The sequence below is a fragment of the Ovis aries genome, chromosome 6 (assembly GCF_016772045.2).
Source record: "Ovis aries strain OAR_USU_Benz2616 breed Rambouillet chromosome 6, ARS-UI_Ramb_v3.0, whole genome shotgun sequence".
Classification (NCBI taxonomy): Eukaryota; Metazoa; Chordata; class Mammalia; order Artiodactyla; family Bovidae; genus Ovis; species Ovis aries.
The window spans coordinates 89,079,184-89,101,686 of record NC_056059.1 but is presented as its reverse complement, the minus strand read 5'-3'; the positions used below and the strand labels follow the sequence as shown (position 1 = coordinate 89,101,686).

At 35.1% G+C, this 22,503-nt stretch overlaps 1 protein-coding gene across 5 annotated transcripts in view; it reads left to right on the top strand.

Moving 5' to 3' along the window:
* ANKRD17 (ankyrin repeat domain 17) overlaps positions 1-22,503 on the top strand; it is a 169,294-nt gene that overhangs the window by 676 nt on the left and 146,115 nt on the right. Inside the window, exon 1 of one of the 5 annotated variants that reach the window (XM_060417192.1) lies at positions 222-22,207. The exons of the other annotated variants lie outside the window; for them this stretch is intronic. The gene's annotated coding sequence lies outside the window, so the exon portion shown is untranslated. Of the gene's footprint in view, positions 1-221; positions 22,208-22,503 lie in introns of those variants that run through there. 5 annotated transcript variants of the gene reach the window in all.

Genomic DNA, 22,503 nt, shown 5'->3' with positions numbered 1-22,503 from the left:
TCTCTTTCTTTCCCGGGCCGAAATCGTGAGGTGTGGACATGTGGGGGAGGGTAGCTGACACGTGGGGGTGGGAGGACCGCAGAGTCCACAGAGTTGCTGCACAGCACGTTACCCTGGCATGGTTCACACGGTTAAGGGTGGAAGGAATTGGTTAGATTCACTGTGTGCACACCCGGCGGGGTCGGCCTCAGGCCAGTAGGGCCCTGTTACTCCTGGGGCGGGGGCGGGACCAAAGCGGGAGGGGTAAGATAATAGGTAGGAGAGTCTCTTGGGGAAAGATTAAGAGGTTGGTAGATTTCTCCCACTAGTGAGGTGGAGGGGAGCAGTTTGAGGGGGAGGCAAGCTTGTAATGGACTGAGAGCTAAGTATTTGTGTGAGAGACACGTGAGAAGCTGTACTTTTCCATACTGTTCTGCTGCAGGTTCCCCCCCCCCCCCCCCCCCCCACCAATAATTGTGGCTGGTGAAGTCACCTTCACTTACTCGATCTCTCAAAGATTTTGGATGAATTGATCTTATATCCATTTACATTGATATATGACTCAGTGGATGAAAAATGTATTTGATCCTTACTGTACATACTCATACATTTTCAAATGCTTCCTTGGTGAGGAAGAATTAAGCTAGGCCCTGTTGCTTTCCACAGAATGTGGAGCAGCCTAAGACGCTGCTTGGGAGCCAGGGTTGGTTGTGGTGAGTTGGAATAGGAAGAAGGCCTCTTGGTCTGTCCTAGTGATCTGGTTTCATAACTGTTTATAATTTTTCCTGGGTTCACAGACAGGCGGCGTTGCAGGCCCTCATTCTTCAAAGAAGGCATTTAACCAAAAGCTCAGTAAAACGTACCATACTGAGAACAAGCTAAGAGTTGGCCTTCCTAGTTAGCAGGTCTTTTGTAACTCTCTTGTCTGCTTCCTGAAATGGAAGCTAGAAAATCTCGATCTGAAGAAAGAAGTTGTAACTTAAGGCAACAGAAGGAAAACCGCTTTTTAAAGGCTGATTATAAATTTAGTTATAAGAGAGAACAACTAAATTATATAAAAGTACCACTTGCCATTTATTCTTTTCCACAAACACAGCTTATTTTGATACAAGGCTGGGTTTTTTGAAAATTGCATTATTGGAACTTGGGTTCCCTAATTTCAAATAAAGAAATAACCTTTTGAAGAATTTGAGACTTGTCTATTAGTAGAAGATCAGATTCTCTTTTACCTCAAACTGAATGAAGTTATATCTGAGGAGATGCAATCGTTGAAGTATGCATACCAAAAAAATGGACACTTGCTACCATTTCATTTAGCCTACTGAATTCTAAGGGTAGGTTTGTACTGATAGATTTTGTATTGACCTAGTTGAATGTTCAGAATAGTGTGTAGCTCAACTTGCATATGATCCTTATTTCCAATAAAATCTGTTATGGTAGTTAGAACTCTTCAATTGCATTATTTTTACAGAGATGAGAAAACATTTTAGAAATAATCTCATCCAACCTTCTTATTTTAAAAATGAGGATAACGTTGTTGTTGTTGTTGTTTTTAAGAGGCAACTGACAGTGGTGGTAGCAACAAAAGTGGAAATCAAAGTTTTGTGATGATTCAGACCACTATACTTTTCATGACAGTTTAGTCCCTGTATCCCCCTCCTGACCTCTTTCAAAAAAATAGGCAATCTGTTGCAAGCTAACACAGTCAAACAGCTTTTCAAAATACCCATGTTTTATTAAAATTTTAAATTCTCTAACAAAATGTCAAGCTCTGGTTTGGAACTTAATATCAAGTTGAGTGCAGTACTTACTGAAATATTATTCTTTAAACTTTACATATCTAGATAGTTCTGTCCATTGGAATTTGGCTTAGTAAGCAAAACTTAGTAATTCATTAAATCATGTAGAATAGGGTCAAGCTTATATAGGTGTGTTAGTTTTGTAAGTTGGGTTTGTTTTTCCTTGGAAGATAGTGATATATGTTGACTGATCAGTAAGAAAAGTGTTTTCTTTATTTTTAATATGCTTTATTCTGTATTCTGTCCAGCAGTATAAACAATGGGTTTGTCATTTGTTATGGAGATGAGTCAGGAAAAATAAGTGGAAGAAAGCACAACTATTAAAAATAAATCTATATAGGTACATGATGAAGGATAAGCAAACAGAAGTACAGTATGTCTCTGCACCTGCCTCCATCCTTGATTAGGTTTATTTATTTATCTGTACACTATAAGCTAAATGGATGAGTTGCACAGTGTTTTTTGTTTCACTACCATTTTATTGACATGTCAGCAGAACTTTAACTACAAAGTGAGGAAATCTTATGGCTAATAGTTGTACTTAAGTCCTTTCTCTAATTCATCCTGTTATTTGCTACACGATGAAAAATATGGATTGCATCTTTGAGATTATCCTTCAGATACAAATCATCGAAAGGTTATAGTTTTGGGGTTATTTAACCTGAAAAAGTAGAGGATAATATAACAAAAAATATCTATGTTTACTTTGATGAAATGCTAGCTGGATATTTTGTATATTTGCTGAAAGAGGGAACATTGGAAGGAAAGGAGATTCAATTTAAATAAAAGCTTTATTTGAATGTTTAAGAAGAATCTAACTTTTTCTAAATGCTAGTGTAGGTTATTGAGAATTGGATTTTCTCTTCAGTGTTTCAGAATAGGATAACCATGTTGTAGATAATTTGTGCAACTTCAGATATTCCTTTACCCACCTCCCCAATCTGATGCAAAACCTTAGATCAAAATTGAAAATTATAATAATTCTCTCAGCTTTCAGTGAGTGACTGACCAATATGGAAAATAGATGGAAATGTATTTCCTAACATAAAAACTCTGATGCACTTCTTTACTGACTACTGGATTAAATTAATTAAATAGTTTAACTTGAATAGTATAAGAAAAAAATACTGAAATTGCAGGAGTTGATAACTCCATTTCAGAAACAACATTACATTCTGTTGAACCTATTTTTAAATGTGATTGAATGGCATCAGTGTTTGCTAAAGCAGAATTCAAAAGGGAAAAAGCTTGCTATTAAAGGTAGAACTCATGTTCAAAAGTAACATTTTTGTTAAAGATGCATAAAATTTAATACATTAGGAGTTGATCAGAATTCCATCTATATTTGGTAGGTAATTTGTGAGGTTTTAAATTTAAGTAACAAACCTAGTGAAGCTATTTCATACAAAGGGAGCCCAGTAAATAAGTTAGGACTTACTTATTCATTCACTTTTGAAAGGATTTGCAAGGCCAGGGAGCATCTGTTTATAGACAGACATCAAAGACGTAGGGTTGTTTCAGAAGTAGATTATGTTTCCTCAAGTTCAGTTCCAAATCTTTTTTTTTTGTTGTTAGTTGTTTCTTAGAAAAATGCCAAGTTCCTCTGTTGTTATGGTAGAATCCCAGATTAGCCCAGAGAAGCTTATCTGTTGCCCTATTTCACCTCTTAATTGACGAAGCAGTATTTGTAAATAAGATGGTAAGATCTTTGAGACAGTAATTCTGTCATAATTAATCTTGTATCCTATTCTGCTTGAGCATAGTACTTAATAAAAATTTTTTCAGTGAATAACTAATAACTAAGGAAGATCTAGAATTCGTTTAGGAAACCAGGAATAGGTATAGAGTTCCTTCCTTCTTGGATCCATGGCTGTCCAATAACTGAAATTTGGATTTTAACATCATTCAATTACTTAATTACTTCTCTTAGTAATGGTAATCTCATAGGTATTAAGGGAAAGCCATTTAAATCAATACATTGATTGTTGATTACCTGATAAGTACCTAAAGATAGATTTGTATTTATCAAATCGAGTACCTTAGATATATTTACGTTTTGAAAGCATAATATAAACTATTATTCAGTACCAGTCTAACGTAATGGTTAAGGGCAGGAATGGAGCTTGAATTCATACCCTTGATCCATCACACACATTTGTAATCTTGGGCAAATTACCTAATGTCACTCCGGTTTCCTCAAATTTAAATGATGATAAAAGTAGATTCTACCTTATAGCATTGTTTTGAGAATTAAATGAGTGAATTTAGTTTTCATATATTCCCATTTTCACCATAATGCTATGATGTCATCATATTTGTTTCATTATTCATAAATGTTTGTAGTTTCTATTATATAGGAGGAATTTTGCTGTACTAAGTAAGTAACAGTGAGCAAAACTATTTTAAGACACACTGATTTAAAATGCACCAATGATTAAATACAAGTTTGAGGAAGTATGAGAGTGAAAGCAAATGGTTAAATGTATATCCTGAATAAAGTATGAGAGGTATACAAATGTTGGGAAGGAATATTCATCATATTCATTTAAAATGCAAAGATACAGGGTTAGAAGGGTTTTAGGTAACTTCATCAGGGCCACATAGCTGATAAGTGGCAAAGTGGAACTTAACCTTTGATTCAGAGCCTGCCTATTCACTCATATATTCACATGCTCTGTTATGCTGTATGATGTTGAGTACAACTTTATCTGATGTTGACATATCACGTAAAGTTAAAATAAATTCAGATGACATAGGGGAGGATACTTTTTGGTAGTAGGGTGGTCACTGAAGACAAATTAGCTACCCTGAACATTGCTTTTCTTGTTCTATAAAGTTGATGGGTTGGGAGAAGAAATACAGAGATCACAGATAAGTATATTCACGTTTTTACCATTTACAATTAGCAGTTAACATAATGAAACTTTATAGTGAAAACCACCTCCTCTACTGGCAATCTTTTGCTTCTCCCTGCCATTTAATACTTAAGCATTTCAAGGTTATCTTTATTAAGCTAAGAAAAAAAATCCTTTTAAATAGATGATGCTAAGTTGGGGTCTGGATAAGCTGAGAATACCCTGGAGTTAAATAAAGCCAAGATTTTGTTGAAGGTGCTTATATATATATATATATTTTTTTTTTCTTTTCTTCCCTTCACCTATAGTATGTGTGTAAAACTTCCATTAGATACCATATTCAGAGAAGTATTTGACTTCCCTCCCTCCTACCTTGTTAATTTGAAACATTCTCACTGCAGTGGTTGTAGGAAATCAGGCAAGCGTTTATATGGATTGTTTAGAATTGGGAAACTTGTTTCTAAGTTAATATGGTAATGAAGAAGGCATGTTTGTGTTGTGAAGTAGGAGATCCAAGATTTATTTGCTTTTTTTCTGGTTAATTGACACTATGCCTGCTCTCCTCTTAAATCCTTATATTTTGCCTTTTAATTGATGAAACGCTTTTATCTAGTTTGCTGTGTTCTGTCAGATCTGAAGACAGAAGCCCTTGTCGTATGCATCTCTATACCTCTACTGTATTCTACCGTGCTGTACCATGTGTGTTATATATATAATAAGTCTTAGCATCTTACCTTTGTCAGGTTTTGGTGAAGTTGGATCTCTGAAGTAAAAACAGTTTGTAAATATATCTTCTTTAGTCACTTACTCTGGAAATATTTGGGACCTCAGGTCTTAAGTCTTAAGGTTATAGAACTTGGTTGCAACTATTTATGGTGGACCCTGTCAGATGCTTTTATTAGATTATAATTATTCAGTTTAGTCTCATCATTAACCTCACCAACTTAATTGGAGTTAGTATTTTAAAATTTTCAATGTGAAATAATCATCAAAGCAGTATGTTCTGACCCCCAGAAATTCGCTGGACTATTCGCTAGTCTGCTTCTACTACTGACATCCAAAGTAAACCATCTGTTGACTAGCAGGTCAGTTTTCAGGCCCTTGAAACAGTGTTTGCACTCTGACTGTAGTTTTTTCTGCATTTTTGTAAGGATAATTTAGTGGGTTAGGAAATGTGGATGTAATGAGCTTCCTTGTAATTTTTCCATACTTTATTATAGATGAGAAGGAATTTTCCCTTCATAATGATATGTGAATTACTGCCTACTGATACGACTCATATTTTTGTTAGGACCGATAGGGGGCACCAACATCCATGGTAGCCTACGGCAAATCTGACTTCTTTCAGCTTTCACCTTTTGAAAAAGCAAGTCATTAGGAAATAGAAGGTGGTAGGTAAATATGAATACTCCTTCTAGTCCCTGGAACCTTACTTCCCTGGAACCTTACCTTTATGGTAGAGTTGTACCTATCCACTTGCCACACAGAAGCAAAATACCCTTTCTGACTTAGTGTTTTTACTTCTTAACTTTTTTTTTCTTTTGTCTTCAGAAACTATTTTTATCCAGTCAAAGTGGAAGTGGAATTGTGGAGCATTATAGGTATTATTTTATCATGATTTGTAATTTGGGGTTTTAATTATTGAAAGGGGACATGCTGGAAATTTTATCTTCCCCAAAAAATACTGTGAAAAAATCAATATAGACCTAATTGTTGAAAGCATAACTTCGGTTGACTTCTGTGATAAACATTATCATAAACTCATAAACATTATCTTTTTAGAGTTGGCTTTTTAAGTTTATTTCAGGGTGAAACTAGAGATAAAAGCGGGTCAAGTAGGAAAAAATGTAAAGATCATGGTACTTTACGGTTTCTTTCTAGAGCCGATATTATTGTTTTTATAAATAATTTTGACATATATAATAAAGTCTCAAAGTATACAGATAATGTTGAATTGTGCTGGTGGAAATGGACAACAAGATTATTGAGACTAGATTGAAAAGGTTAAATAGGGTTATATGAGTCGGCTAAAAAATGAGCTTTTTTGATTAAATGGTCTGAAACAAAGCCTGCTTTTTCAGTAAAACTGCAGCATAATGTTGAACAAGATTAAGGTTTTGGAGATAACCAAAGTCATAATTCTTATTTTAAATAATGGTAAGGTACAACTGCACAAAATAGGTTATATGTATTTCTGTCTGCTGTACCATGAAAATGAAATGATGACCAAATCTAGGGAAGTTCTAGAGCGAGAGCTGAAAAATGATTAGATAGGGATGGATTCCATGATCAAGGAGGACTGCAGATTATACAGTTATATTCTCATTACTCTTGTTACTTAAAGTTTCAATTAACCAGTAACTCAGATAGAGTCACAAAGTGAAGAAAATGTGAGGTGTATTAGATAGTGTTAGTTCAATTTTGAAAATAAGTAAACCCATTACTTGAGATTATTTGAAAGTATAGACTAAACATGGCAAATATATGAAACTAGTTTCTAGCTATGCATCTCTAGCAGGGCATATTCTCCTCTCAAGCTATCATTTACTCTCATTTAATCTTTCATTTTTTTAATCCTCCCTGCCCCCAATAAAAAAAGAACAGAACAGAAAAGAAAATAAGAAAAGTGAAGAAATAAAGACCTATCCTAAAATTAATTCTTGGTCTGGTTTTTCCTTGTGAATTGTTTTTCAATTAAAGAACCTTTGAGTGAAAAATATTTCAGAGAGATCTGTAGAAAAATTGGTCTTGTCAGTTTTGAATTTGAAATAAAAAAATATTAACATGAAATTCTATTCCTTTTCTTCTTTCTTATTGCCCTAAACCTGAAACCTGAGAAAAAAAGGAAATCTTATGTTTGTGTTATCAGGTCTATTTCCAATTCTGTCTTTGACCCCAATATTGTCTTTTTCCTTCTCTGTGCCATGTTTCCCTCTTGTTTTTTATATGAAGTTAATAACAAAACTAGTCCTGTTGCAAAGCCTCTAGTGTAGTTCTTTCTGGTGTGAGATTCAGTATAGGAGTTAATTCTTTTACTTGCCGAACATTTATTGTGTATCTACTATGTGTGGCTGTTTTTAGTCTATATTGTAGTAATCTCAATCATTTCCTTCTCAGTAAATATGAAAGAGTTAGCCATATTTAAAAATCATAGCTGTATGCATTATAGTTAGTAAAACTTTTAAACTTGCATATGTGAAAACTTAGCACAGTGTTGGAATTGTGTTTTTTATGATTTTCAGAAGGTAGGTATTGCTATTAGTATATTTTTCTAAGTTTTTTTTAAGATTCATTATTGAAACCTAGCATAACTACTTAGGGATTATGAGGATTTTGAAAACACTGAGACATTATTCCCAGCTTCATGAAATTTAAATCTCATTGAGACAAAATTAATAACAATTAAAAACTGTGAGGATGTTTTTAATCCTGTGTAATTACCTGGAAGTCTAACATTTTTCATTGTATGTTTGCTTTTAGAATTGGTCTCATTATAGAGACTGTTCTGTTTTTGCATACCAGTGGGGTGGACTCTACATCTTTTAGGAATGTCTCTTAGAATACTCACTATTTCTTAGTATTATGCTCTTTTTTTTTTTTTAACAATGAGATCTATATGTGACTTTTTAAAGAGTGTCCTAGACTACCAAATTACACCAAAGAATCATCCATTCTAATTTGACCTTGAAGATTTTGTAAGAAAAGAGGTAGCTATACTAGTATGCTTATGGTTGCTGCAGGTAGAGATGTGTAAAAATATGAAAAATTGAATTACAGGACAGTGCAGAGTGTAACGTTAAATATCTTTTAAGTTAGATTTTAAATGCAGTGTTTATATAATTGTTTTAATTCATTTCCTAAGTCATGTCCAGTTCTGCAGCCCTATCGACTGCAGCACGCCAGACTCCTCTGTTCCCCACTGTCTCCTGGAGTTTACTCAGATTCATGTCCATTGAGTCACTGATGCTTTGAGTCCCTATAATTAAGTGTACATATTTGTAGAAACATACACATATTTGTTGAAAGTTTGGCAAAATCAAAGAAATCTGAGAAATACAAAAAATCATTTATAATCCTCTTTCCAGAATTAATCATTATTATCTGAAATCATCTTTGCATTCTTTTTCCTTCATATATATTAATCAAATTATCATACAAAGCAGAGCTGTCACTTACACATTTTGTCTTTTGTGTTTCATTTGTGATCATTCTTAGAATATATCAGTTAAGGAGATGTTTTCATATAATGATTACATACTTATTTAGCTGTAAGAACTAGTGATACATGCATACTTTAAAAAAAAAAGAGTCTTCTAATACATAAAGGTTTTATCCAAGGCTTAGAGTAAACACTGCTAGTTTGGTGTATGTCAAATGTTTTAGTTTCTTTCTTGGTGAGAGTAAGTGAATGAGAGAGAAGGGGTGAATGTGGGTATGTGTGTGTTGAGGGGTATGTCTGAGAGTATATTAAGAATTGACTTGTTCTCATTTGCTTATGAATGTTTCATAGTATGATGTTTGTAATTTATTTGAGCTTTTATGTTGGTAGACATTTAGACTGTTTCAGTACATGGCAATACATATACATTGTTGAAGCGAACATCTTGTTACCATTATTTTTGAGTACAAAAGTATTTCTTTGGAATGGATTCCTGACATGGAATTTGAGGGTGAGAAGTTATTCACATACTACATTTGATAAAATTTCTCATTTTACTTCTTTCAAAAATGTGTAAGAATGATATTGGATTTGATTGTCTTAGTTTTTAAAATCTGTTAAATAAAAATTAGTGTTTTGGTTTTGTCTTCATTTTCTTTATTGACATTGGGAAAATTTTCATGGTTATATTTTATTTGGATTTATTTTGAAATTTTCCTCTTTTATCGTTATTATTCTACTAGAGTTTTTTTTTTTTTTCTTCCCTGTAGTGGTATGTGGTTGTATTTATATTTATGGCTATTAATCCTTCATGGTGTAATTTATTACACATATTCTCTATCAGTTTACAGTATTTCTACAATGTAGAAAATTTTTTATGTTTTTGTAATAAGTTCTAGAGATATGACTTCTAGAGACCTTCTTTACTCCAGTATTTAAACAAAATTTCTTAAATAGTTTCTTTTGATATTTCTGATTTTTTTCCCCCAAAGATACATGGATATTGTTTTTGGACATAGTATTTAATTGTTTCACTAGCATTTGACCCTGTTGACCAATCCTCGGCTCTTAAAAAGTACTGTTCTCTTTGCTTGTGTAATACCACCCTCTCCTGTTTTTACATGACTAGCTGGTTATTTTGGTCTTATTGCTTCCTCCTCCCTTCTTCATTGTATATCCTTTGGTTATTTGGTACCACATTGCCCTTCCTGGACCTTTTTCATCTTGTATCTGCTCCCTTTTTAGGTGTTTTTATCTCATTTTGTGTCTTGTATATGCAGTTGCTAATGACTCAAGTTTATGTCTCCGATTTAAACCTTCTTGAGTACCAGACTGAAACTTCTGACCACTTAACAGTTGTACAAACCTTTCTTCCAGTGCACAGTTTTCTTTCTCAAGAGAATCTGTCCAGAGTCCTAGCTGGAAACTACGTATAGGTCAGTGTAGGATATCTGCATAATGCTTTTCTCTTTAATTCAGTCCAGTTGTCTGTAGAATAAACATTATCTATCCTTCTTTTGCTCAGCCCATTCTATAGTGGTGAGTAGGAACAGGATAATCATAATAACAGCTTCTTTGGAGAAGAAAAGAATAGGTAGACCACAGTCATTGGTCCATAGTAATAATGAAATCCGTCTGGACAGGAGAAGACTGCCCTGGCAGCTATCTAAAATCCTTGATTAAATTCTTGGTTTTGCTCTATAGGACGAATGCCTTTTTGACTATTGTGTGTATCCTTGGCTTTGTTCTTAGGTGATTCTTCCTTGTTATCTTCCTTTGCCGCATCTGAAGTAGTAGGTATTTGAGAGTGTGACATTCCTAAGATTGCAAAGTTTTATAGCACCATACCAGTTGGCAAACATTTAGAGGCTGCAGGGTTACTTAAAGTTCAGTTATAGAGTTTTATAGGCCAGTAATGTGGTTTGATGGTAAAACTCAAACATTTATTTAATTGATTTCTAAGTCAGCACCATGTGATACTAACTACAGCAGAATATCTCTTTTTGTTATATTTTTTGAAATCAGCTCATTCTGCCCTCTCTACTAGACCTTTTCCTTTCTCCCTGTGTTAGCTGGCTTCGTTGAGAGCATCTGAAATGTTCAGCTCAGGTGACATATCAGTCAGAGTTTAACCAGAGAGGCAGAATGAGTAGATTTATATATGTTAGATAGGTAGATAGGTAGGTAGGTAGGTATTAAGAGCTTACAAGGAATTGGCTTACACAATTCTGAGGGCTGGCTAACAAATATGAAATGTGTAAGGTAAGGAGTTTGTTAAGAGCTCACCCAAGCTGGAACCCACGGGCATATGCTGTAGCTATTGTTAGAAAAGGAATATCCAGCAAAGGGATACCAGTTATAGACTCAATATTTGGAGTCACACTCGTCAGGAGGAACCCAATCTTTTACAAGCTCATCTGACTAATTCAGACTCAGTAAAGGTGATCACTCAGGCTTAAAAAAATCAACTTATTAGAGACTTTAACTATATCTGCAAATCCCCCCATGCAATCCCAAAGAGCAGTGCCTAGACTAGTGTTTATATAACTGAGAGAAAGTATTTACAAAATGACTGTTGCCCTTCTTTCCTCTTAGTTTTCCCTAACCAACTTGACACATCAAAAATCATCATAGGTGGGAAAGCAACACTCTTTACCTGATCTTTGCTATATCTGACAAAGAATCTTGGAGGTCACAAAGTTAACTTGTGGTATTTGGAATGTCAAGACACCTTTCTCAAACCCAAGAGACCTCCAGATTACTGGGCTCTTACAGGGTAGAGTTTGCTACTGCGAGATTTTCTCTCAGTGGCACTATTTTTATATCTGTCTCTGCTTACAAACTGCTTAAACTCATAGGTGAGTTGCTGTTTCTAGTCATTCATTAAACAGCTAACACATCAGTGTTTTTAGTTTTTCTAACTGCTTTTCTTATAGCCCCATACCTGATAGTTAGGTGATTTGACCGACTCGTTATTGCAGGCAAGAGTTTTACAAAATGGTTTTGCTTCTGCATAACAGAGGTTGCTAGGTTCCCAGCCTGAAATATGCTTCCTTGCCACCTGTTCTTCTAAGCCTTATCAGAGTTTTAGGAATTTATTATCGTAGCATTCCACTTCTAAATTTTTGATTAGTTACAGTATAAGATAGCTTATTTGAACAAAGAGACTCCAAAATACATGAAGTTCAAGCAAGGTAGATTACGTGATAACCTGGGGATGTCACTACCTTCAGGTCATTTTGTGTATCTTAAGTTTCTGATCTTTTGTTACACCATCATTTAACCTGTGCTGTCTAGTATGGTAGTGACTAGCCACATATGGCTAGTGAGTGCTTGAAATGTAGCTACTACAACTGAGGGTCTGGATTTTTAATCTTATTTAATTAAATAAGCGTTTGTGGCTACCATATTGGAGAATGAAGGTCTAGAACGTTTCTGTCATCACAGAAAGTTTTATTGAATAGCTCTGCCTTAGAGTGGTAACTTCATCTACAGGGTCTGATCATTGGCTTACCAGCATTATGTTCATGTTTCATCCTATTACTATCTGAATTATATTTCCTCAAAATTCATGCTGAAACCCTAACCCCCAGTATCTCAGGATATGGTTATATATAAGAATATGAGTTTTGAAAGGTAATTAAAGTTAAGTAAGGTCATGTGGATGTTCTCTAATCCAGTCTGACAGGCATCCTTATAAGAAGAACTGTGGACATAAAAAGAGACACCAGGGATGTGTGCATGCAGAGAAAAGGCCATGCGAGGATACAGTAAGATGGCCATCTCTAAGCTAAGGAGAGAGGCCTCAGAGGCCTACTGACACCTTGATCTTGGACTTCTAGTTTTAATAACTGTGAGAAAATAAACTGCTGTTGTTTAAGCCACCCAGTCTATATATTTTGTAAGGCAGCCCTAGCAAACTAATACATGAGAAATAAATAGAAAAATGAGCACAGATAACTTCCTCTTGAGGAATTGTCCAAGAAATTGCAAACATAACTTCATGTTATATCCTATTGGCCAGAACTTAATTATACATCTATACCTAAGACCTAGCTCTTGCTCTGTGCCCATTATACCCAGATATAACTTGTAGGAAAAGTGTTTTACTAAAAGAAAAAAGGGAATGTGGATATTGAAGATAATTAACGTCTTATACCAGTATAATTTTAGGATTACATTGTTCTTATGACTAGCAATATAAGAAAAAAAGTCACTCCTGGTTCCTGAAATAATCTTTTTGGCCTTGCTTGGGTCACATGTCCATTCCTGAACCAGCAACTTCAACTATGGAAGAAGATTTTTGTTCAGACCTCGATCATGTCTTTTCCACTCCATCTAAGATGTAGACTAGGAGAGGTTGTTCCCACTTGAACCTCATGAAATGGTTTCCCAAAGTGACTGTTTCTGTTGCCAAAAAGATGATGTAGGAGAATGGGAAGGGAAAGGGTATTGGACATGAGACCTCCAAATTATACCTTGAAACTTCCTACCTTACTCCACCTTTGCTGCCATTACCTTGGCACTTGCTATTTTCGTACTTAGACTTCATATAGCAGCTTCCTAATTTGATCTTGCTCTCTTCTCTTGTCTACCATATTCCACTGATTATTCATGCAACATTTAGGCTAGTCTTTCTGAAATGTAAATTATTATTTGACTTCTCATTGCTCTTAAAGCCCAAACTTCTAAGTTGGCTGTAAGGTTTTGTATGCCTACTCCTTGTTGTTCTAGCCTCATTTTGTAACACTTTCAGTGCATTCTAATCACACTGACCTTTTTCTTAGAACATGTGGACTTTCGCACTGGGGTCTATTTACTTTCTTTCCAGCATGCTCTTCACTTGACCCTTCATTTCTTCTCTTCTTTTAGGTTTCACCTTATATATCCTACTCTGTACAGGACTGTTTGCAGGAACTTTTCTCCCCTACTTTTTTCCACCTTTCCTTTCAGTTTTTCGCATGTACCTGGGTTGATTTAACTGGGGTGAGAAATAGACAGCTCTGTTGCTCTTTGACAAAGCTTTATTAGTATTAAATACTTCAGTGGATTCATATCTGTTTCTTACCACTTTAAAAGGAATTTGTGGGTAGTAAGAGTGGGGGAGTTTGAGTGTTTTAACATCCCCAGATTCCTAACAGCTATTTGTTTTATTCGTATGTCCATATCAATTTTAGCTGTTAGGTTGCACCTTTTGAAATTGATTTTTGTACATCACAAGTCATCAAAAATATGATTTCTGTGCTTCAGCCTAATGTGTTAGCATGTCTTAGAGGCAATTCTTCCGTATTGCTCTTCAAGAATTTGGGATATTGTGTGTTTAACTTGTCAGATGGCTTTTGTAAATTGTCATTAAATATGCCTATTGAGATTTTGATTGAAATACATTGAAATTTGGATTAATTTGAGGAGAGATAGATGTATAGTATGAAACATTCCTATCTTAGAAATATAGCATGCCTGTATTTTTCAGGTCCTTTGTCTATCTTTAATAAAATTTTGCAGTTTTCGTGTAAGTTTTACACATTTGTTGTGGAGTTTATTCCGAATTATTTATAGTTCTTACTGCTATCTTGAATGGTATTTTTTCTTCTGTTATGCTTTCTAATTTAGTTATTTTTGGAGTCTAGGAACATATTGATTTTGATATTTTGATCTTTGTGTATATGGCCACTAAACTTAATTCTTCTAAGTCAGTTTTTTGTTTGTTTTTTGACTAAAATGCTGTATTGAGTACAGTAATGATTGTCTTCTCTTTTTTAGTATGTACATCTATGGTTTTTCTTTTCTTATTGCATCAGTTTTGAACACTCCCAAAATGCTGAATAAAAGTAATATAGGCTATCTTTATCTTTCCCTTGTGGGAGTGCTGTTTGGTCTCCAAGTATAATCCTTTATTAATTTTGGCTTCCTAGGTAGTGCTAGTGGTAAAGAATCCTCCTGCCAGGAGGATGCAGGAGACATGGTTTCGATCCCTGAGTCAGGAAGATCCCCTGAAGTAGGAAATGGCAACCCACTCCAGTATTCATGCCTGGAAAATTTCACGGACAGAGGAGCCTGGTAGGCTACAGTCCATGAGCCGCAAAGAGTTGGGCACAACGGAGTGACTGAGCATGCATGCACGCATACACATACTCCATTCTTCATGAGCTTCCCTGGTGGTTCAGACAGTAAAGTATCTGCGTGCAATTCAGGAGACCTGGGTTCGATCCCTGAGTCAGAATGATCCCCTGGAGAAGAAAGGCTAAACACTGAAGTATTCTTGCCTGGAGAATTCCATGCACAGAGAAGCTGAGAAGCCTGGTGGGCTACAGTCCATGGTGTTGCAAAGAGTCAGACACAACGGAGCAGCTAACACTTTCACTTTATCAATTTAGTATATCTCTTTCTCTTACCCTACTAAATAGTATCAGAAAAGGTATACTGAATTTTATCAAATGCTTTTTTGGCATCTATTGAAAAGATAATTCTTTCTTTCTTCCCCCTCCCAAGCTATTCATATAGTGAATTGCAATAATAAATTTTACTAATATTAAACTGTGTTTGAAATACTTATTATGATGTAGTTTTAACATTCTGTTGGGTTTGATTTTATTAACATTTTAATTTGTATTTTCTGTGGAGATTATTCATTTTATATTAGAGTTTTAAACTTATTGGGAGAAACTATAAGTTCAGTCTTACATCAGTCTTATACAAATTGTGCTTTACAGATTTAATTTATATGTAGCCTTTTTCCTGTTAACCTTATATGTTTTATTTTCAACTGTTTTGCCATTGAGCTGCTAGAAGTTTGATCAAGTGCTTTATTTGATCTCTTTATAGTTAAGTAATTGTTTAGTGGGTTAAGTAATTTAGTGTATATTTCTTAATTTTTTATAATTAAAATAATTGTGGCTACCAATGCAACATAAAATTTATTATTTTAGCCACTTATGTGTACAGCTAAGTAATGTTACGTACGTTCACATTGTTGTGTAGTAGATCTGCCGAACTTTTTCATCTTGTAAAAGTGAAATTCTATACTCACTGGACAACAGTTTTCCATTTCCCTTTTCTCCAGTACCTGGCAGCCAATGTTCTACTTTCTGTTTCTATGATTTTGACTAGATACTTCATGTAAGTAGAATCATATGGTAATTGTCTTTTTGTGACTGGCTTGTTTCATTTAGCTTAAGATTCATCCATGTTGTATCATGTGACAGTATTTCCTTCCTTTCTAGGACTAAATATTCCATTGTATATATCTGCATTTTGTTTTATCCATTCATCCATTGATGGACATTTGAGTTGCTTCTTCCTCTTGGCTATTGAGCCTCTTAATTTTACATTTAATTCATGTAATTCGAATTTATATTGACTTTGGAGGAAGATAGGAACTTAGTCTTACATTTCCAAATAGTTAATCAGTTGATTTAGCTATTTCATCATCTGTCATTTCATATATTTAAATAATAGAATGATAGACTGGATTATACCTGCTCAGTACGTACATCTTTATATGTATTACATTTGTATAAGCTTAAGGTCCTTAAAATTAGTTGTTAGCACTAAGCAGTTTCTTGTACTTTTTAATAAGTAGCTAACATCCGTAGGATATTTTGCACTTTACTTAGTGGTCTTTTTAAATCCATGTGTGTGTATAAGTATGTATGTATATTTTTCTTCTGTAAGCCTGTAAGCAGGCTTGGCTTCTTTCTTCCTTTCTTCCCTCCCTCTTGTCCAAATTTCTGCTGAAGTAGTAAAGGTCCTTTCAGCACCAGCATCTATGTTGTTGTTTAGTTGCTAAGTCATGTCCAACTCTTTATGACTCCATGGACCACTGAGCTGCCAGGGAAGCTTGCAGCATCCATGTGTGCTGTGCTTGTTTGACTTTTTGCAACCCTAGGGCCTTTTGCCCACCAGGCTTCTCTGTCCATGGGGATTCTCCAGGCAAGAATACTGGAGTGAGTTGCCATGCCTTCCTCCAGGGGATCTTCCCAACCCAGGGATCGAACCCAGGTCTCCTGCATTGCAGGCGGATTCTTTACCATCTGAGCCACCAGGGAAGCCCAAGAATACTGGCGTGTAGCCTGTTCCTTCTCCAGGGGATCTTCCTGACCCAGTAATTGAACTGGGGTCTCCTGCATTACAGCCGTATTCTTTACCAGCTGAGCTACCAGGGAAGCACACCAGATCTATACCATGTTCTTATTGATTTGTGATGTTGCTAGTCGTAACTATGCTGCCTTTGGACTTGAACACCTCCATACACTTTTAGGGAAGGATCAAGAAACTATAGATGTGTTTTAGTTCTTTTGCATTATCATTCTAGTGTTCTTTAGTTTTGTTTCAATATTTTAAAAATATATTTCAAATAAGCCACGAATAATTTAATACTTATGCAGTTGCTATTTAGGAAATGCCAAAATAGAAGAACTGCTATATGACCTGAGATAGACAAGTCTTAATTGCACTGAATCCTTTAAATTAAACCTTGGCTGAAGTATGCAGCCAAGTTGCTAAAACTGTGACTGATGTTTATTTTGTTTGTTTAATGTTAGTGGAATCTTAAAGGGAGATTGCATTATCTTTTTTTTTTTTAATTGAAGTATAATTGCCTAACACTGCTATGTCAGTTTCTACTGTACAGTAAAGTGAATCAGCTATATGTATGCATACATCGCCTTTTTTTTGTTCTCTCTTCCCCAACCCCACTTTTTTTGGATTTCCTTCCCATTTAGGTCACTACAGAGCCCTGAGTATGCATTATCTTCTTTCTGTTTTTATTAAGTCATGTAGTAAATATAAATTGTAAACATTTAAGCAGTAGAGGAAAATAAAGTATGAGTCAAAGCTCCCTTCTTCTATAGCCCAAGGTATAGATTTTAGTCGCCAAGTCACGTCTGACTCTTTTGCAACCCCATGGCCTGTAGCCCACCAGGCTCCTCCGTCCGTGAGATTTCCCAGGCAAGAATACTGGAGTCAGTTGCCATTTGCTTCACCAGGGGATCTTCCTGATGGGTGAATTCTTTACCATTGAGCCACCAGGGAAGCTCCCAAGGTATAAATTTTAAGTGTATACATTTCATGGCTTCCTATGTATTTGCACATATATGTCTGCACATGTATCTGTGTAAGCAAATTTTTGTTTTATATAAAGGGGGTCATTATATAGATAGTCTGAAATTTTCTTTTTAAAATTAATAATCTTATCATAGACTCTTCCCATGTAAATGCACATATTGATTATCTTATTCTTCTTAATGGCTGTGGAATGTTCCCTTGTCAGGTATCATGACTTCCATGATTTTGTTGAGTTTTTATAGTTAGTGTTTTGGTTTTGTCCAGTGTTCTTCCATTACAAATAATACTGCAGTGGATTCTTTTTGATATGTATCTCTGTGTGTGGATGTTTGTATTTTAGGATATATTTAAGTGGTGAAAGTGCTAGACCAAAGGTACATGGGTCTGTTTCTGTAACTCACATTACATTATGTGAATGAGCTCTGTATTTTTTAAACTACAGTGGTTTTTTAGTGGTTTAGTATGTTTTAGAATGTGCTATGTCATATGTCGGGTTTTAAGCCCCATTAATATCTAGTCTCTGTGGATGTCACTCTCCGTTAACTGTTTTATCCATTAAGAGACAGATAAAACATCACCTCTTTCCTGAAAGTATTCATAACACTTAGCACACTGGGTAATTATAACCCCAATAACTAATATTTTAATGAGTGCTTACTATATACTATAATTATGTAGTGTCTTATTTAATCCTCACAACTCTAAGAGGTAGATAATACTATTATCCACAGTTTGTAGTTGAAAAAATATCAAGGAAATGAATAACTTGCTCAAGGTCACAGTAAATGATGGAAATAGAATATAAACATGAGCAGTCTCACATCAAAGTCTGCTTTTTTTTAACTGGTATAGTTCACTGGTTCCCTTCTGTTCCCTGATCTCCCTAATAATTGGCTCAAGAGATATTTGGTATAAATTATAGAACTGACTAGCTCATTTTATCTTGTATTTAGGTCTTATTTACAAATCTGTGTGAATGACGTCTTTTTCTAATTTATGACATACCTCTGGGTCATTATACATAAGTAGTAACAGTTCTGGTACATTTAAGAGTTGGTTAGAACACCAGATTATAGAACTGCACCCCACCTCCTTAAAAAAAAATACTTTATTGGAGTGTAGTTAATGTTGCTCTGTTCTGTTACATTTTATTTCCCTGAGTCCATCTTTAGCAAAATTCATGTGATCTTGAGATGGATTTCATAGATTGTGAGTGAATAGTATACTACTCTGTACCTTTTCTGGAACATCAAATCAAAATATATAACTTGTAGATAAGTTAAGATGTGAAGTGAGAAGTACCCTGTCTTAGACTTACCACATGTCTTAATTCATGCTGTCAAGTAAGTGTGATAGGCAGGCTGAATCTCAGAGCCTCACATAAAAGGGACATCATACCTTCTTTTGGGTGGGGAGTCAGATGAGATCATTGTGTCAAAACATTTGTGAACTATAACAGTCTCCATAAATACTAGTTCTTGAAACTGAAGTTTGAGGAATAATGGAGAGCATTGTGAATTGGGTTACTGTTTAATAGTATGTTTTGCTGTTTTTAAAAAGTACAATTTAAAATCTGTAATTAAAAAAATTTTGACTGTCTTATTTTCTTTCCTAACTCCATTTAATTGGATTATTTTATTAATTCATAGATTGCCAGTAAAATTCTTTGGCTGTAGTTGTGCATGTGGATTGATTTATTTTATGTAAAGTGAGTGTTAGCATAGGAAGTGGGATTCTTTAGTGAAGTGTTAGTCACTCAGTCATGTCCTATTCTTTGTGACCCCATGGACTGTAGCCTGCCAGGCTCCTCTGTCCATAGAATTCTCCAGGCAAGAATACTGGAGTTGGTTCCCATTCTCTTCTCCAATTCTGTAGTGAAGATTTTACAAATAATAGTTGTATGGGTTAGATGGTCTTTTAGGATTATATTTAGAATTCATTAGATCTTTAGTGCTTAAATAGAATATACCTTCAGTTCCTCCAGAATTTAAATTTTTTTAGTGCTTAACCATACTGTTAGTAAAGAGGGAGAGATAAGAGTAATGGGAAATGCAGCATCCTTTTCTTTTCTTATCTGCTTTTCTGGGAATGATGAAGCAAACCATATTTCGATGACTTCTCTGCTGTAAGCTTAGCAGGTGATTCAGTGGTTCTAGATAAAATGGCAAAGGATAAAGCAAAAATCTGACTATACTGTTTTCTTAAATCTCAGAATCTTTAAAGCATAGCCCTAACTTGCTTTGTGGATTGGTCTTTCATTTGTACCTTTCCTGCTTTGCTTTTCTTACTCTGCCCAGTATTATCATCTCCCAGTCTGAGATCCTCTCCACTGTTTGACCAGCTTTCTGGCTACAACCCAAACTCTGATATTGAATTCTCTTAGTCAGAACCTAGTTCTGGAATATATTTTAAGTTGTTAATGTGTCTTAGGTGTGTGGGAAGTCTTTCCATATGTAGAAGTTCTTACCTACTTTAGCCTTATCACCAGATTCTCTTACTATTTTGTATCCCAAGACATAAAAAACATGGGCTTGGTATTGCAGCTTTTTGTCTTCCATGCATGAGAAACTTCATTTTGTTTCCCACAGAGCTCAGAAGAACAGAGTAGCAAGAGGACCCATTCATAGAGTCTTGAATGTTAAGATTCATAAATCTTAATCAAATACTAAGGTCTCCTGACCTCACTTCTAGAAGCAGAAGTTTCCCTAAAAATATTAATTGAAGGGTATTGCAGTTTCATTAAATCCTAGACATGTGAATACCTGACAATTTCTGTGCCAAAGATATATTACATTCCATTATGAAATAACCCATTGCCTTTTATTTTCCAATATTTCTCCTGGGAGGGGGGCATTGTATAGAAAGATTTAATTCAAGGTGGGAAACTTGCTTTTGTATCCTGCTTTAATACTATGTGACTTTGGGAAAGTTACTACTTAACTTCCTTTTGTTCATCCATATTGGAACTAATAATTTTTTCTAAAGAATGGAGATAATGTAAACATCTAGTACACTATTTTATGTATTGGAGGTATTCATTACTTGGAGTTTTTGTATTTTACTGTTAAGTGTAATATTTGAATGATGTTCTCATTGTTCTTTTACAATCAGGAGCGGTTTCCTTTACCTTTTAAAGCTCCTGGATTTTAGTTAGATTCTCATGAAAACTGTGGACCTATGCCCCCTCACATGTACTTAAATATATTCATACAATATTTTGCAGATTTTTCAGTAGGATAAACTTTTGAGGCATAGGTCTTTGAACCTTGGATTATTTATATTAGCTGAAGAGTACCAGATTTCATCTTTCATCCATTGAGATCAATGACCTTTTGTGCTTTTGATCATCTCTGAAATTAAAAAGTAAACAGCTCCTTCCATACCTCTCCCCAAATAATCATGTCAAAGATAAATAATTTTTCTTCCAGAAATTGACACTGTATAACCTTTCAAAGGATTTTCTTTGGGGATATAATAGATTAGAACATTTTAAATCACTACCAAAAATTTTCCTTCCTTGTTCTTTTTGAAATCATTGGAATCTTAAGTCAGGGGAAAAACTTGTTGAGAGATAACTGGTTTTTGTATCTGCCTTTTTTCCCCCTATAGGTATGACAGGTGTCTTAGGGAATGATAAGATGTACTTAATATTTATAGCTATTTCCTCATTCTATGTTTAAAGCCAAACTGTAAATTTTAATTTGACTTTTTCTGGCTTATTTTACAGTTTTTGTCTTTTCTCTTAAATATCGTGCATTGATTGCATTCCTTTAGCTTTCTTTGTTCCCAGCATCCCACTTAGGTTATTTAAAGATTGAACTAAACCACAGTTTTGAAAAGCAAGAAACAGATGTTATTGCATTGGTCAAACTACCTTAAAAAGGAGCAGAAGGACCTCATTAGCTCTTTTAACTTGGTGTGTGCTCAGATGTGTGTGGGGAAAAAGGGAAGAAGATCCAACTTTAGACATAGATAAGTCCAGATTTGAATAATATTATCAGTACTGGTTTTCTCACAACATTTTTAGTCTCCCTTTTCTTCTTGAATTAGTTTTATTTTCAGCTAGGCAAAGATGGCTGCCAAAGGAGAGGGGGCTGGGATATTCTAGCCAGTGGTGGCTGGGAAGACTCACCTCTACCCAAATCACATTGAATATTTTCCCCACAGACATGAGGGATTATGTTACTAGAAAAGTGGGCCGGGGATAAAGCATGTTGAATAGTAAAATTACAGTTCACAGTCCACTACAGGTACCATCAGAGGACCAGAAATTTTGAAGAAGATAGAAAGTTCACGGGATCGCATTGACAGCAAAATCTCAAAGGAAACTGGAACTCAAGATATCAGAGGTAAGCTCAGGTTTTCCTAGGGGAACCTTGGAAAGGCTCCAGGCTTGGAGTCAACAAGTACAGAGAACAGTAGTAATTGGGTAATAATCAGGAATTTTTTAAAGAGTTACTTTCCAGAGTGCTGGGTTAGTTGGACGTCCATCCTCCTCTTCCTCCAGTCTAAACAGCTCTGGTGGCAGTGGTGCCTGCCCTCAGGCCTAAAGTCTAAGAACTGTTCTCTTTTGAGAAAGTAAGACTTAACAGTTCAGTAGGACATCTGAGATCTTGGAATCTGAGAGAGTAGCAGAGGCACTGAA